The sequence below is a fragment of the Sphaeramia orbicularis genome, chromosome 4 (assembly GCF_902148855.1).
Source record: "Sphaeramia orbicularis chromosome 4, fSphaOr1.1, whole genome shotgun sequence".
Taxonomy (NCBI): domain Eukaryota; kingdom Metazoa; phylum Chordata; class Actinopteri; order Kurtiformes; family Apogonidae; genus Sphaeramia; species Sphaeramia orbicularis.
Window position 1 is genome coordinate 1,468,320 of NC_043960.1, and position 12,911 is coordinate 1,481,230.

Consider the following 12,911-nt stretch of genomic DNA (forward strand, 5'->3'; position numbering starts at 1 on the left):
AGTTCAGTTTACATTAAACTGTACCAAGGGGCTTCAGAAAGTTCATGGAAAAAGGACAGTTGAAAAAAACGGTTTAAGTTTGGATGTTTACATTTCAACATGTGCTCCATCTAAGTCAGTACACATCTGTGAGCGTTGGTACCAGCCTTTAAGTCCATGTGTGTAAAACTGAGGGCCATGCAATTTAAATAAAAACCTTAAATGTGGTAAATTATGAGTTTTACGCTCAACTGTCATTCAGTTTTTACTCAAAGTAAAAATACTTAGCAACTACAGACCCATTTCAAAACTACCTTTCATGTCAAAAGTATTAGAAAAAAATTGTCTATTTGCAATTACAATTCCATCTGGAGGGAAACAGCATTTTAGAAACATTTCGGTCTGGTTGTAAGTCACTTCACCGCACTGACACTGCACTTTTAAGAGTTTTTAATAATCTTCTTTTAACTACTGATGCTGGTTGCTCCACAGCCTTTGTTCCTCATGTCTGCAGTGGCACTTTTAATATGGCTGTAAAGCACGTTGGCCATGGTTAGTTGTTGTAAATGTGCTGTACAAATAAATTTGACCTTGACCATATTCCAGAACAACACAAGACATTTTTTTCCTGTTTAGAATAAGATCAGTAGTTTAAATGTACCTGTGAAATGTGAAAAATATAACTGTTTTGATGTACAGGTCTCCAAATTTGTCTCCAAGAGGATTTATTGATATATTAAATTAGTAAAATATACCATTTCACCTGGAAATACAGAATGTAGCTGTTATCCACAGGGTCGCCAAGGTCTATATGTGTGAATTTACTGAAATAAAATTCATATAATGATCTAATATTTATTTGTTATTTTATGAAAAAAAAAAACATTAATTATGAGTATATCCAATCACTGTAATAGTATTTTTTATATTATAGTACTAGTTTCCACCAAAAAAAAAGTGGCTTTAATTAAAATTTAATTGACTGTTGACTGAATGGTCACCGTGCAGAACAGGGTTAAACAAGTTTGACTAATTCTCTCTTGAGGCGAAGTATTTCGCAGCCAGGGTTAGTTAAATAAACCATGGATTTGTCAGGAGCACAGATTGATATATTTAGCATCAGCCGACCTGTGACTTGTAGTTCTCAGATGTCTGGCGCTCTTTTGTTGTAACGTGCCCGGGCAGGTATTCGTATTGTCTTCCCAGCGTCATAGCTGGCGTTGGATCATAACAGCCGTCCTCTTAGATTACGCCAGCAGAGCTCACAATGCCAGTGACCATGCCAACAATTCTCAACAATCTCTAATGTATCCCTTTAAAGCTCAGCTCAATAGATCATTGTGTGTTTATACTCCATTAGGCATACCATCGTAACCACCAGACAAGTTGCTCCTGTCAGCTGTTGAAACACAAGCACACATTGTCCTGCAGCCTCAGGATTGATCTGTCGACATGAAGGAATGCATGTTCTGTTCTTTTTCAAGTGGCAGCGCAAACTCAATAAATATTCAGCAATCAGCTGACTTTATTTGACGCTTTGAGATTAAACAGTACACGGCCGGCTCTCATAAGGAGTTTTATAAACCCTCATAAAATAAAGGTGGTGTTGAAAGGAGCTGCTTTTATGAGTCTGTTGTCATTGTCGTCATGTTATATTTACGGTATAACCCTAAAGTGTGCACAAGTAAACCTGGGGTCCATTTTTAAGGGATAAATGATGTGAGAATATTATCAGAATCAGAATACTTTATTCATCTCAGGGGAAATTGTTGTGTGTTACGGTCACTCTGTGCAAACATAATAAAAAGTTGCAGGAAAGTTCAATACTACAAAAATATACCTATAGATATACAGCTCTAAATATACACATACGTACAGGGTGTACCAGGAAAAAGTAGACTCTCAGAAAAAAGTACATAAAACCAAATTTCAGAGACATTTTGAAAATCTGGTCATATGTGTTTATTGACCAAGTCATTCTACTTGGATTGACACCAGTGTCCTGGGTCAGTTTTCATGCTGCAGTGAACAAGGCTCATTTGAATTGCACTAAATAAAAGTCTTTTGCGCATATAAGTGTAAGGGTTAATATGAGATCTGTCACCATGCATGACATTGGTCTTTTACTTACATGCATAAAACAGGAAATACTAGAAGCACGCGGAGAGCGCAGACCACCACCAAGGCCAAACTGTGCCCCCCCCCCCCCCATCACCACCAAAATGTAATAATTGGTTCTGTGTGTCAGTATCAACATTTCCTGCAATTTTCATACAAATCTGTCCAGAACTTTTTGAGTTATCTTGCACACAGACAGACAGACAGACAGACAGACAGACAGACAGACAGACAGACAGACAGACAGACAGACAGACAGACAGACAGATAGACAGACAGACAGACAGACAGATAGACAGACAGACAAACAGACAGACAGACAGACAGATAAACAGACAGACAGATAAACAGACAGACAAACAGACAGACAGACAAACAGACAGACAGATAAACAGACAGATAAACAGACAGACAGACAAACAGACAGACAGATAAACAGACAGATAAACAGACAGACAGATAAACAGACAGACAAACAGACAGACAGATAAACAGACAGACAGATAAACAGACAGATAAACAGACAGACAGATAAACAGACAGACAAACAGACAGACAGATAGACAGACAGACAAACAGACAGACAGACAGACAGACAGACAAACAGACAAACCAACGCCGGCAAAAACAGAACCTCCTTGGCGGAGGTAAAAATAAGGCAGTGACTACTGTCACAGTACTGTGGCACAAAATATGGGTTTGTCTGTGGCTAGAGACCAATCAAATGTTTGCATTTGTACTAGAGCCAATCAGGGATACTGTTCCATGAACTCATTCCCCCCCTTGTTTTTTTTTTTTTTTTTTTTTTTTTTTACTCATTCTCCTCTTGTTGCCTCAGTACTGTGGTGATATGTGGCGTATACTTCAGTTCATTCTTTTGTTCATTTTTCTACCACAGTACTGTGGCAATTGATGGAAGAAATGACAAATTGGCAATTGTATATAGTGTAGAATAGGAATTATTGTTGTAAATACTCTATATGTTGTTTTATGGTGTTCTTTGCGCTGGAGGCTGGAGAAGGTGGGCGGAGCTACATGTTAGAGGCAGCAGTGTGCCATGTGACATCAGTTCTGTGTCAGTTCGGTGTCAGTTCTGTGTACTGAGTGCTGTGCTCCTGTGGAGTTCTGCTCTCTGAATGTTGTCCCTGATTTATATCAGTGTTGGATTTGACTGTTTGACCCAGAGTCTACTGTTTTGTGATAAACTCTGTATAGCTCTATATATCTGTATACTAAGTATACATATTAAAGCACACAATTAGAACAGCAGTTTGTCTAATATGTACTAGACAAATACTATCAATATGATTATTAAAAGAAATATGCAAAAATAGGTGTGAAAAAATATTGTTGCGTGTAATTAAAATTATGTGGTTATACGGTAGAATTAGACGGTCTGGTGGCCACAGACAGGAAGGACTTCCTGTGTCGTTAAGTGGTGCATGTGGGCGGCATCAGTGTCTCACTGAACGTAGTAGAGCAGGGGCTCCTAAAGTGGGGTACGTGTACCCCCAGGGGTACTTAGAAGAAGCCCAGGGGTACTTGAAATTTTTGGGGGAAAAATACATTAAATAAGTCATCAAGTACTGAATACAAAATAGGTAATGAGAATTAATGGTGAAATATAAAACACAATAAATACATTCATATAACAGTTCTATTGTCAATCATCTTGTTTAAGCTTTGGTAACATTTTAAGAACATTTCTATTTTATATTATTCAAAATGAGTTTATTTGAGTGACTAAGTAATTATTTTTTGTTGATGAAAGGTTCATTTATTTATTAATGACCAATTTGTTTATTTTTCTTATCAATGAAACAGGGCACTTTTCAGTTTATATTTTGCACACAAAATGTACTTTAAAAAATGTGTTATTTTTTATATATTACAGTTGAATATATGTTGTTTAAACAGAAACCTTTGGCACAGGAACACATTTTGCCTAATTTTCTTTTTTTTTTCAATCAAAAATGCTGAAGCGAGAGTTGGGGGTACTTGGCTAAAAAAGTATATTTCAGGGAGTACTCCACTGTAAAAAGTTTGAGAACCACTGTAGTAGAAAATGTGGGTTTATTCACGTCCTGAATTTCGATATTTTGAAATGACCTTTGCCCTTTCTCCTACTCTCTTATGTAAAACAGGCTTTACATTTACACCTGCGAGATTATCTTTCCCTGACTTAAGAATAAAGTCTAAGACATACAGGTACACAGTTATCCTACTTATCCTGCCTATTTTTAGCTTCTTTTGGACGTGCTGTAACTTACCGTCAAATATTAGCGGGTGGATTTGTCCGATGTGTCACAGGAAGCGTCAGTCCATCGTTGTTCTGATGCTAAATTGCCGCTGTGCTTCAGTCTGCAGGTCGAACTCAGCAGCTGCCATGGGAACAAGCCTCAGTTCACAGAATTCAACACATGATTTGTTTCTGTGGCCGTTATCTACCCTCAGTACTGCTGCCTGTCTGCAGTTCATAAGCCGAGCCTAGAGCATCCAGGTTGACTCAACAGCTCTTCAGTTCAAATGAGTTCCTCTGAATGGCCGTAATAAGGGCGACGGGGAGATTTTGGATTATCAGAGCTGATGAATAAAATCTGTTCTTCAGAGCAATATTAGATGACTCAAGCATTACTTCATTACTGTCTGAGGAATCGCGTGCGAAGCATAATGATATGAGGCCATAATAAAAACACTGAAAGGTTTACTCAGAATTAAAGCCAACATCTGCTGTGTCACTTCACAGAAGAGATTTGCGGGCACTTTACCCGTCACGACATTCCCAGCTTTTATTCCAGCAGGTCGCCGCTGAAAGATAAAGTGGAGCTGGCTGTGTTTTGATTGTAAATATTTTATTTGTTACATTCACTGCGAAGTGATCCAGGCCTTTACTTAGCAAATGCATTATCGGCGGTGTTAAATATTTGATTTCTGTGTTCGCCGCTCTGCTCTGATGTCACGGGTTATGTAAGGCCTCAGGGAGCGAGTCCAGGAGTGCCTATATACGGTCATTACAGCACAGCTTTCATTACAATTAGACTGAAACTGCAGATAAGTTTAATCAGCGTTGAAATGTTACGTATTCTGAATAAAATGGGGTTCTTTCTTATTGATAATAGAGTTCTGTTGGCTTTATTAGAAACAGGAAGTTAATAAATGAATGTCATTTTGTTATGAAATAGAGTTTATTTTTGTTTTGATATGGACACCATTACTGTTACAGAAAGGACAGAATTTATGTTCATGTGAAATGCTGCTGCAAAATGGACAGTCTGTCCTTGAAATGTGCAGCAATTTTGTCTTTTATGTGTAGTCAGAGTTTAGTCTGATAAGTGAGGATTTTTGACTTATTTATTTGTTTTTTTAGGGGGAGGTGAAGGATGGAGTAAGGGGGGGGGGGGGGGGGGGGGGGGGGGGGGGTTATAAGTGAAACTTCATCCTGCTCCTTTTCCAATGGTTTACTTTCTTTTTTATATAATTTTTTTTTGTTGTTTGATTTTATTGCAAATATTTGAAATAAATAAATGAACAAACAAACACTTGGGAGAGTATCTGGGCTTTAATGGTTCAGTCACTTTATGGCTGATGTTTCTGCAGTTCAAGGTGTGTACGTATAGTGTGTGTATGTAAGGATATATGGTGTCACTACACAGGTTTTCAGCATGGATTTGTCTGCAGATGCAGTGTTGGCATGTAATGTAGGGGATATACAGTACTGTGCAAAACTCACAGTCCACCTTCAGCTTAGTTTTTTTTAGTTTTTCATGTACGTAGACAGAAGGAACCACACAGACACAATACAAAAAAAACACAACAAACCTACAAACCCGCTAAACACAAACACATCTGTGTTGTTTTTTATTGTTGGAATGAGCATACATATTTATTTCTCATTCTCTTGTCTTTGCATACAAGAAAATACCGGAAATGTGTCTACAACCTTAAAAAATGGACCTAAATGTGTCACTTTTTATATGTAACATGACAAGAAGCAGCACAATTAGACATGTGTTAAATGAAAGCTGGTCTAAAACTTCAGAAATGTAATGTTATAAATCTCATATAGTCTGAACAAAAGGGTTAAAGACATGTTAGGAGCAAAGGAGGTCACACTAACGCAGACGTCACATAGAACCAGAGAGGATCTGAGTACAGAGACTGACAAATGTATATGTGCTCATTTCAACTTTACTAAACCAACAGACCTGATGTGCTGGAACACTAGGGCTGCACGATTAATCGCTAAAAGATTGTGATCTCGATTCACACATGTATGTGATCTCATTTCTAAACCCAGACGATTCTTAAGCATTTTATTTCATGGGCTGCCTTACAAACAAACCAATGGTAAAGCGTCTTTACAACACATGAGCTGCTGCTGTCGGCTGCAGTTTAGAGAGGAAAGAGTCTGCGGTAAAGACAGCGAAACAGATGAAGACCCCAGTGGGAGGGGCCAGAGTCACCCACCTGAGCTCGTGTCTGATAAAGGTTCACATCCGGCGGTGTTCATCTCATGTCGGTCTTTTCTGTCGGTCTTTTCTTGTGTATCTATTCTATGTACGTGTTGGCTGATTCAAGGTGCTGTTTAGTTATTTTCCTGGATTCCTCTGCTGTCGGTGAAACCAAGCTAACGTCACAAACACACACCACTTTGATTTTGCGGGGGCCGTTGGGATGTGCCATCCTCTGATCGCTCTGGTCTAAATGTCAGTGCAGTTTGACTGTCTTCCCTGAGAGTGGGAAGGAAAGGTCCAACACCAAACACCTTTTCACACCAGTTCACTTCTAAGCCAGATTTGATAGCTATATTTAAACCTGTCTGTACTGTTTGTTCAGTAAATCCTAGACTTTCCTGGTGTGGTTTGGAAACATCTTGACCTGTGTCTGTTTATATGAAAGTGGTGTTATCTGAAATGTCAGTGTTAACATCTGATGGTTATTGACACAGTTCAGCGGCTGGTTATTACAGCAGCAACACCCGCTGACATACCAGCGCACTCTGTCACGCTGAATGTGTGAGTGTTCTGTCACATGATAATGTCAGTGTTTAACTTTCTTATCAGTTCCTACATACTTTATTGAGTCAGGCAAATAACTGTCTGTAATGACATAATACGCAGTAGCCTTATGTAACTCAGTAAAAAAAAAAAAGGTAATAATACATCATCTTTAAAAGCCTTTTAAATCACATAGCTAATGTGTAATATACCTAATATTACCTAATATATATGTGTGTGTGTATGTGTATTTATATATGTATATATATATATATATATATATATATATATATATGTATATATATATATATATATAAATGTTGTATTTAATGTAAGATTTTGACATAAAATGTCCTAGTACAGTGTTTTTCAACCTTGGGGTCGGGACCCCACATGGGGTCACCAGGAATTCAAATGGGGTTGCCTGAAATTTCTAGTAATTGATAAAAAAAACAAAACTAAAACTTCCTAATAAAAAATCTATGGTGAGTTGACAGAGACAGTCCAAAACCATAGCAGACAAACTGTGGTTGTGAAACTGCAGCACTGTGGTTGTGTTTGTGTGTCACATGTTCACTGTGGTCAGTTTCAGATGCTGCAGCTCTTTCATAATTCCTAGTTTCAGTTCTTGTTTGTTCAGTATTAATTGTCCTCCTTGTAAATCCCAGCTGGACTGACTGGACAGATCCTGAGCCTTTGTGCAGTAATCTACACCTGGATTTACTGCCTCTGTCCACAATAACAGACATTATATAGACTAAGTGTCCTCTAAAATTAACATTTATTTGCAACATAGTATAGCAAACTATTACATGATCAAAAACAAATTAATTTTAGAAAAAAAAAAGTCTTTGTTTTGAATGTCTGGGGTCGCCAGAAATGTGTGATGTTAAAATGGGGTCAGGAGCCAAAAAAGGATGGAACCACTGCCCTAATATAAATATCAACAACAAAATCACACTTGCTAAAACCCATTCAAAGATTATTATTATTATTAATATTATTATTAATAATAATAATAATAATAATATTCAGTTTGATGATAATGAAATGAAAATCACATAGAGAAAAGCATCTTCTCCATAACAGACTCTTCCTGTGTATTTTCACTTCCTATTAATACAGATTTCCTTCATTAAACTGATCTCGTTCTGAGGAAACATGAGACTTAACGTTGGTTGCTATGGTGATGATCTCCTGCCCACAGCAGCCTCGTGGCTCGGTGGAGAACTGAACGAAGACGTCCATGTTAAATGAAAGCGTATGATTGGATGTCAAATGAACACGGCTCAGGTACGTCATTTCAGCAGAGTGTGTGTTCTCCATCCAACTGAGTCCAAAGCATTCCTGTCTCTGGGGGACATCCAATAATTACCTGTCAGTTCCACAGTGTAGGTCGTTGGTTACATAACACACGGACATCCCAGCTCTTCCTCTTTGTATATACATTGGCGATCTGGGTCAGTGACTTTGTACAATTCATGTGCGTCACTGAACTTTGTGCGAGTGCGATCAGGGTTCGATGCCTCAAATGAGAATGTGGTCAATAGAAGCACATCGGCACACAGCGTTTCGCACGGCGCCCTTTGTCCAGGAAACACTGGAATGCAAAACCACATCAGCTGTGACAGACCAACACATGAGGAACAGCATTAGCATGAGAACACTGACCGCAGAGCACAACCTGCTCTTTCCAGAACTTTTCCAAACGCCCTGCGCCACACTTCTCGCAGCAGAAATGGGACGGATGGAACACGTGGTTCGAGCGGCCCCAGAATCCTGCTCTTTCTCTGTGTTCCGTCCTTCCTGAAGTTATGTAACCGTCCAATGGAAACAAAGCAGAGGAGGAAACAAACAAGCAACAAGCGCTCTGTGTCTGTGCAGCGAAGCAGCCGCTGCCAAGACTGTTGCAGCCTCTTCGTATTTGTGTGTATGTGCATGTGTGTGTGTGTGTGTGTGTGTTAGTGAGATAATGGTGAAGATGTGCACTGTTGTGACCAAAAAAATGTAATTCAGCTGGAAGAGTGTTGATAAAGAGCTGCCATTGAAACACAAGGCTGCAGGACAAACAGAGGCTCTTTGTTTCCTGTGGACATTCTGTACTGGGCAGTGAAGTTGTCTGCAGAGTCACCGCACATCAGCCAAACAAGAGAAAGAAGCTTTTACACCAGACTGCAGAGCATTTAGTCAGAAGAAGAATTATAATAATAATAATAATAATAATCACATAGCATTTAGTCAGAATAATAATAATAATAATCACATAGCATTTAGTCAGAATAATAATAATAATAATAATAATAATAATAATAATAATAATAATAATCACATAGCATTTAGTCAGAATAATAATAATAATAATAATAATAATCACATAGCATTTAGTCAGAATAATAATAATAATAATCACATAGCATTTAGTCATAATAATAATAATAATAATAATAATAATAATGATAATAATAATCACATAGCATTTAGTCAGAATAATAATAATAATAATCACATAGCATTTAGTCAGAATAATAATAATAATAATAATAATCACATAGCATTTAGTCAGAATAATAATAATAATAATAATAATCACATAGCATCTAGTCATCATCATAATAATAATAATAATCACATAGCATTTAGTCAGAATAATAATAATAATAATAATAATAATCACATAGCATTTAGTCATCATCATAATAATAATAATCACATAGCATTTAGTCATAATAATAATAATAATAATAATAATAATAATGATAATAATAATCACATAGCATTTAGTCAGAATAATAATAATAATAATCACATAGCATTTAGTCAGAATAATAATAATAATAGTAATAATAATCACATAGCATTTAGTCAGAATAATAATAATAATAATAATCACATAGCATCTAGTCATCATCATAATAATAATAATAATCACATAGCATTTAGTCAGAATAATAATAATAATAATAATAATAATAATAATAATCACATAGCATTTAGTCATCATCATAATAATAATAATCACATAGCATTTAGTCATAATAATAATAATAAGAAGAAGAATCACATATCATTTAGTCATACAGGGTGGGGAAGCAAATGTACACTATTTTGAGGCAGGGATTGAAAGACAGTGTATGACCAATTAGTTTATTGAAAGTCATGAGAATTTATTTGCCACAAGAAAATGTCCATAATAGAAAATGTTTTTATTCTATGTGTCCTCCTTCTTTCTCAATAACTGCCTTCACACGCTTCCTGAAACTTGCGCAAGTGTTCCTCAAATATTGGGGTGACAACTTCTCCCATTCTTCTTTAATAGTATCTTTAAGACAGTCCACATTGCTGTGTGATGTTCTATTAGTCGCATGTTCTAAAACGTTCCAAACAGCAGAATCCAGAGGGTTTAGATCTGGGCTAGAAGGCGGACATAAACGTGATTCCCAAAAATTGCTGAAGTTGGATTTGTTGCTGTTGTCAACAAGTGTTTTGGTGTTCTTGTGTAAGATTTGAACTTCAAATCCTATTTTACTGCATTTCTAACACTCTTGTTGTCTACCTCCAGTTCAATTGTCATTTTTCTCATGGATTTGGTTGGACTCTTTAGGATTCTGGATTTGAGAGCTTTAATAAAAGCTTTGGTACGTTTTTTGTTGCTTCCTCCACTTCCAGACTTTCTGGTAATAGTTTTGCTCATAGTCATTCTCTTCTTTCCATTCTAAACAGTCTTTATGGACACTCCAACTATTTTTGAAATCTCCTTTGGTGTGACGAGTGCATTCAGCAAATCACACACTCTTTGACGTTTGCTTTCCTGATTACTCATATGGGCAAAAGTTTGTGAAAAGGTATGGATAATAGTGTTAGGTATGATTATGACATCAGTATATGTTTGGGTTCAAAACAACTGACGTAGTGTCTGCTGAGAAAAAACAACTAAATGTTCAGTGTACATTTGGCTTCCCCACCCTGTAATAATAAAATAATAATAATTATCAGTGTTTGTTTTAATAGATTTTATAGGTGCAACATGAGTGAACTAAAGGGGAAAACCAATAGAAACTGAAAACCTGAAAATCTTTTATTGTATTTTATTATTATTATTATTATTATTATTATTATTATTTTAATAATTTTATTTTTCCAGAAGGTTTTGTACAGAAAAAAAAACAAGAACATTTAAAGAGGGGTGTACATAATCAAAGAAATCACAATAACAATATACAGGGAAATACAGTTTCCTAAAGAAAAGAGAATATAGAAATTAACTAGAAAAGCGCTCGGAGAGCGCAGACCTCCACCAAGGCAGACCACCACCACCACCCCATCACCACCAGAATTTCATCATTTGTTCCTTGTGCCAGTATCATTTCCTGAAAATTTCATCCAAATCCATCCATAACTTTTTGACTTCTCTTGCTAACAGACTAACAGACAGACAGACAGACAGACCCAGATGATGACATAACCTCTGCCGTTCCTTTGCGGAGGTAAAAATAGAAAAAAAAAAAAAAAAAAAAGTCCTGTCATCTGAATTAGATTTATGTCCTCCATTTCTCCCATATTTGATCAAATCTGTCATTTTGTAACATAAACTGACCTTTGTGAGGAGGGCTACAGGTTGTGGCTGAAACATGCCAAAGTAAAAAAATCCACTTTCTTCCATCTGTCTGACAAAAAAGAAAAAGAAATGTTTAATTTGAAGGTAAGATCACAAACACTTTAAACATCTCATTATCTGCAGGACATATGATGATAACATGATGTAAAGATTCCAAGAACATGAAGAAATGTCTGCGCTCAACAAACAAGGCTGGAAGTCAGTACTGGATTCCCATGATGTCCAGGTCCTCAGGCAGCACTGCATTAAAACCAGGCATGACGCTGAGATGGAAATCACATGGACATGGCTTCTGGAACACCTCCACAATGAAAACCAATAACTCCCACAAATGCAGATTAACCCTTAAACACCAACAACTATTTTTGTGGTGACTTCGAAATGGATTTATCTCTATATCTGACTTTTCTTAAGTGATTTATCGACATTTATGATATTATAATCTGCATTTTTGCATATTTTAGTCAAAATCAGGTACAGTATTGTCCTATATTTAATAGATGTTCATAAAGTCTACAGAGTAAATCCAAAGGTTGTTCTATTAAAACAGAGAAACGTGTTGAATTGTGGCCTTTTCAGTAAAATATATTGAACGTAAAAACAAGTGTCTACCACCGCTGTCATTTAGTGAACGCCACAGGTTTTACCGATGAATCTGTTGTAGAAGATGACAGTGTTTCTGTGTTCACTCTCAACGTCCGCATGGATCATGTATGATGACAATGAAAAGCTGACAAACTGCAGTGGATCTCAGTTTTTCACATGTTCAGGTTGGACCAGTGGTTCTAGGTACTGGTGTATTCATACCTGTGGTTGTCTGTGGCTGTTGAACCTCCTGAGGCCCAGGGAAGTTCAGGCTGTTTTTCACTCAATAATGGCCAATATTGGAAACTTCATGATGCAACATTTTTTTCAGATGCATTTTTACCTTCGCCAAAGAGGTTCTGTTTTTATCTGGGTCTGTGTGTGTGTGTGTGTGTGTGTGTGTGTGTGTGTGTGTGTGTGTGTGTGTGTGTGTGTGTGTGCAAGATAACTCAAAAGTTCTGGACGGATTTGGATGAAATTTTCAGGAAATGTTGATACTGGCACAAGGAACAAATGTTTAAATTTTGGAGGTGATCGGGGGGGGGGGGGGGGGGGACTGATCTGCCGTGGCGTCGGTCTGTGCTCTCAGAGTGCTTTTCTAGTTTGGTTTTTGTTTT

At 37.0% G+C, this 12,911-nt stretch overlaps 1 protein-coding gene across 4 annotated transcripts in view; it reads left to right on the top strand.

Annotated features, from left to right (window-relative positions):
- The window catches only part of swt1 (SWT1 RNA endoribonuclease homolog), a 45,890-nt gene that overhangs the window by 30,975 nt on the left and 2,004 nt on the right, over positions 1-12,911 (top strand). The window lies entirely within an intron of this gene.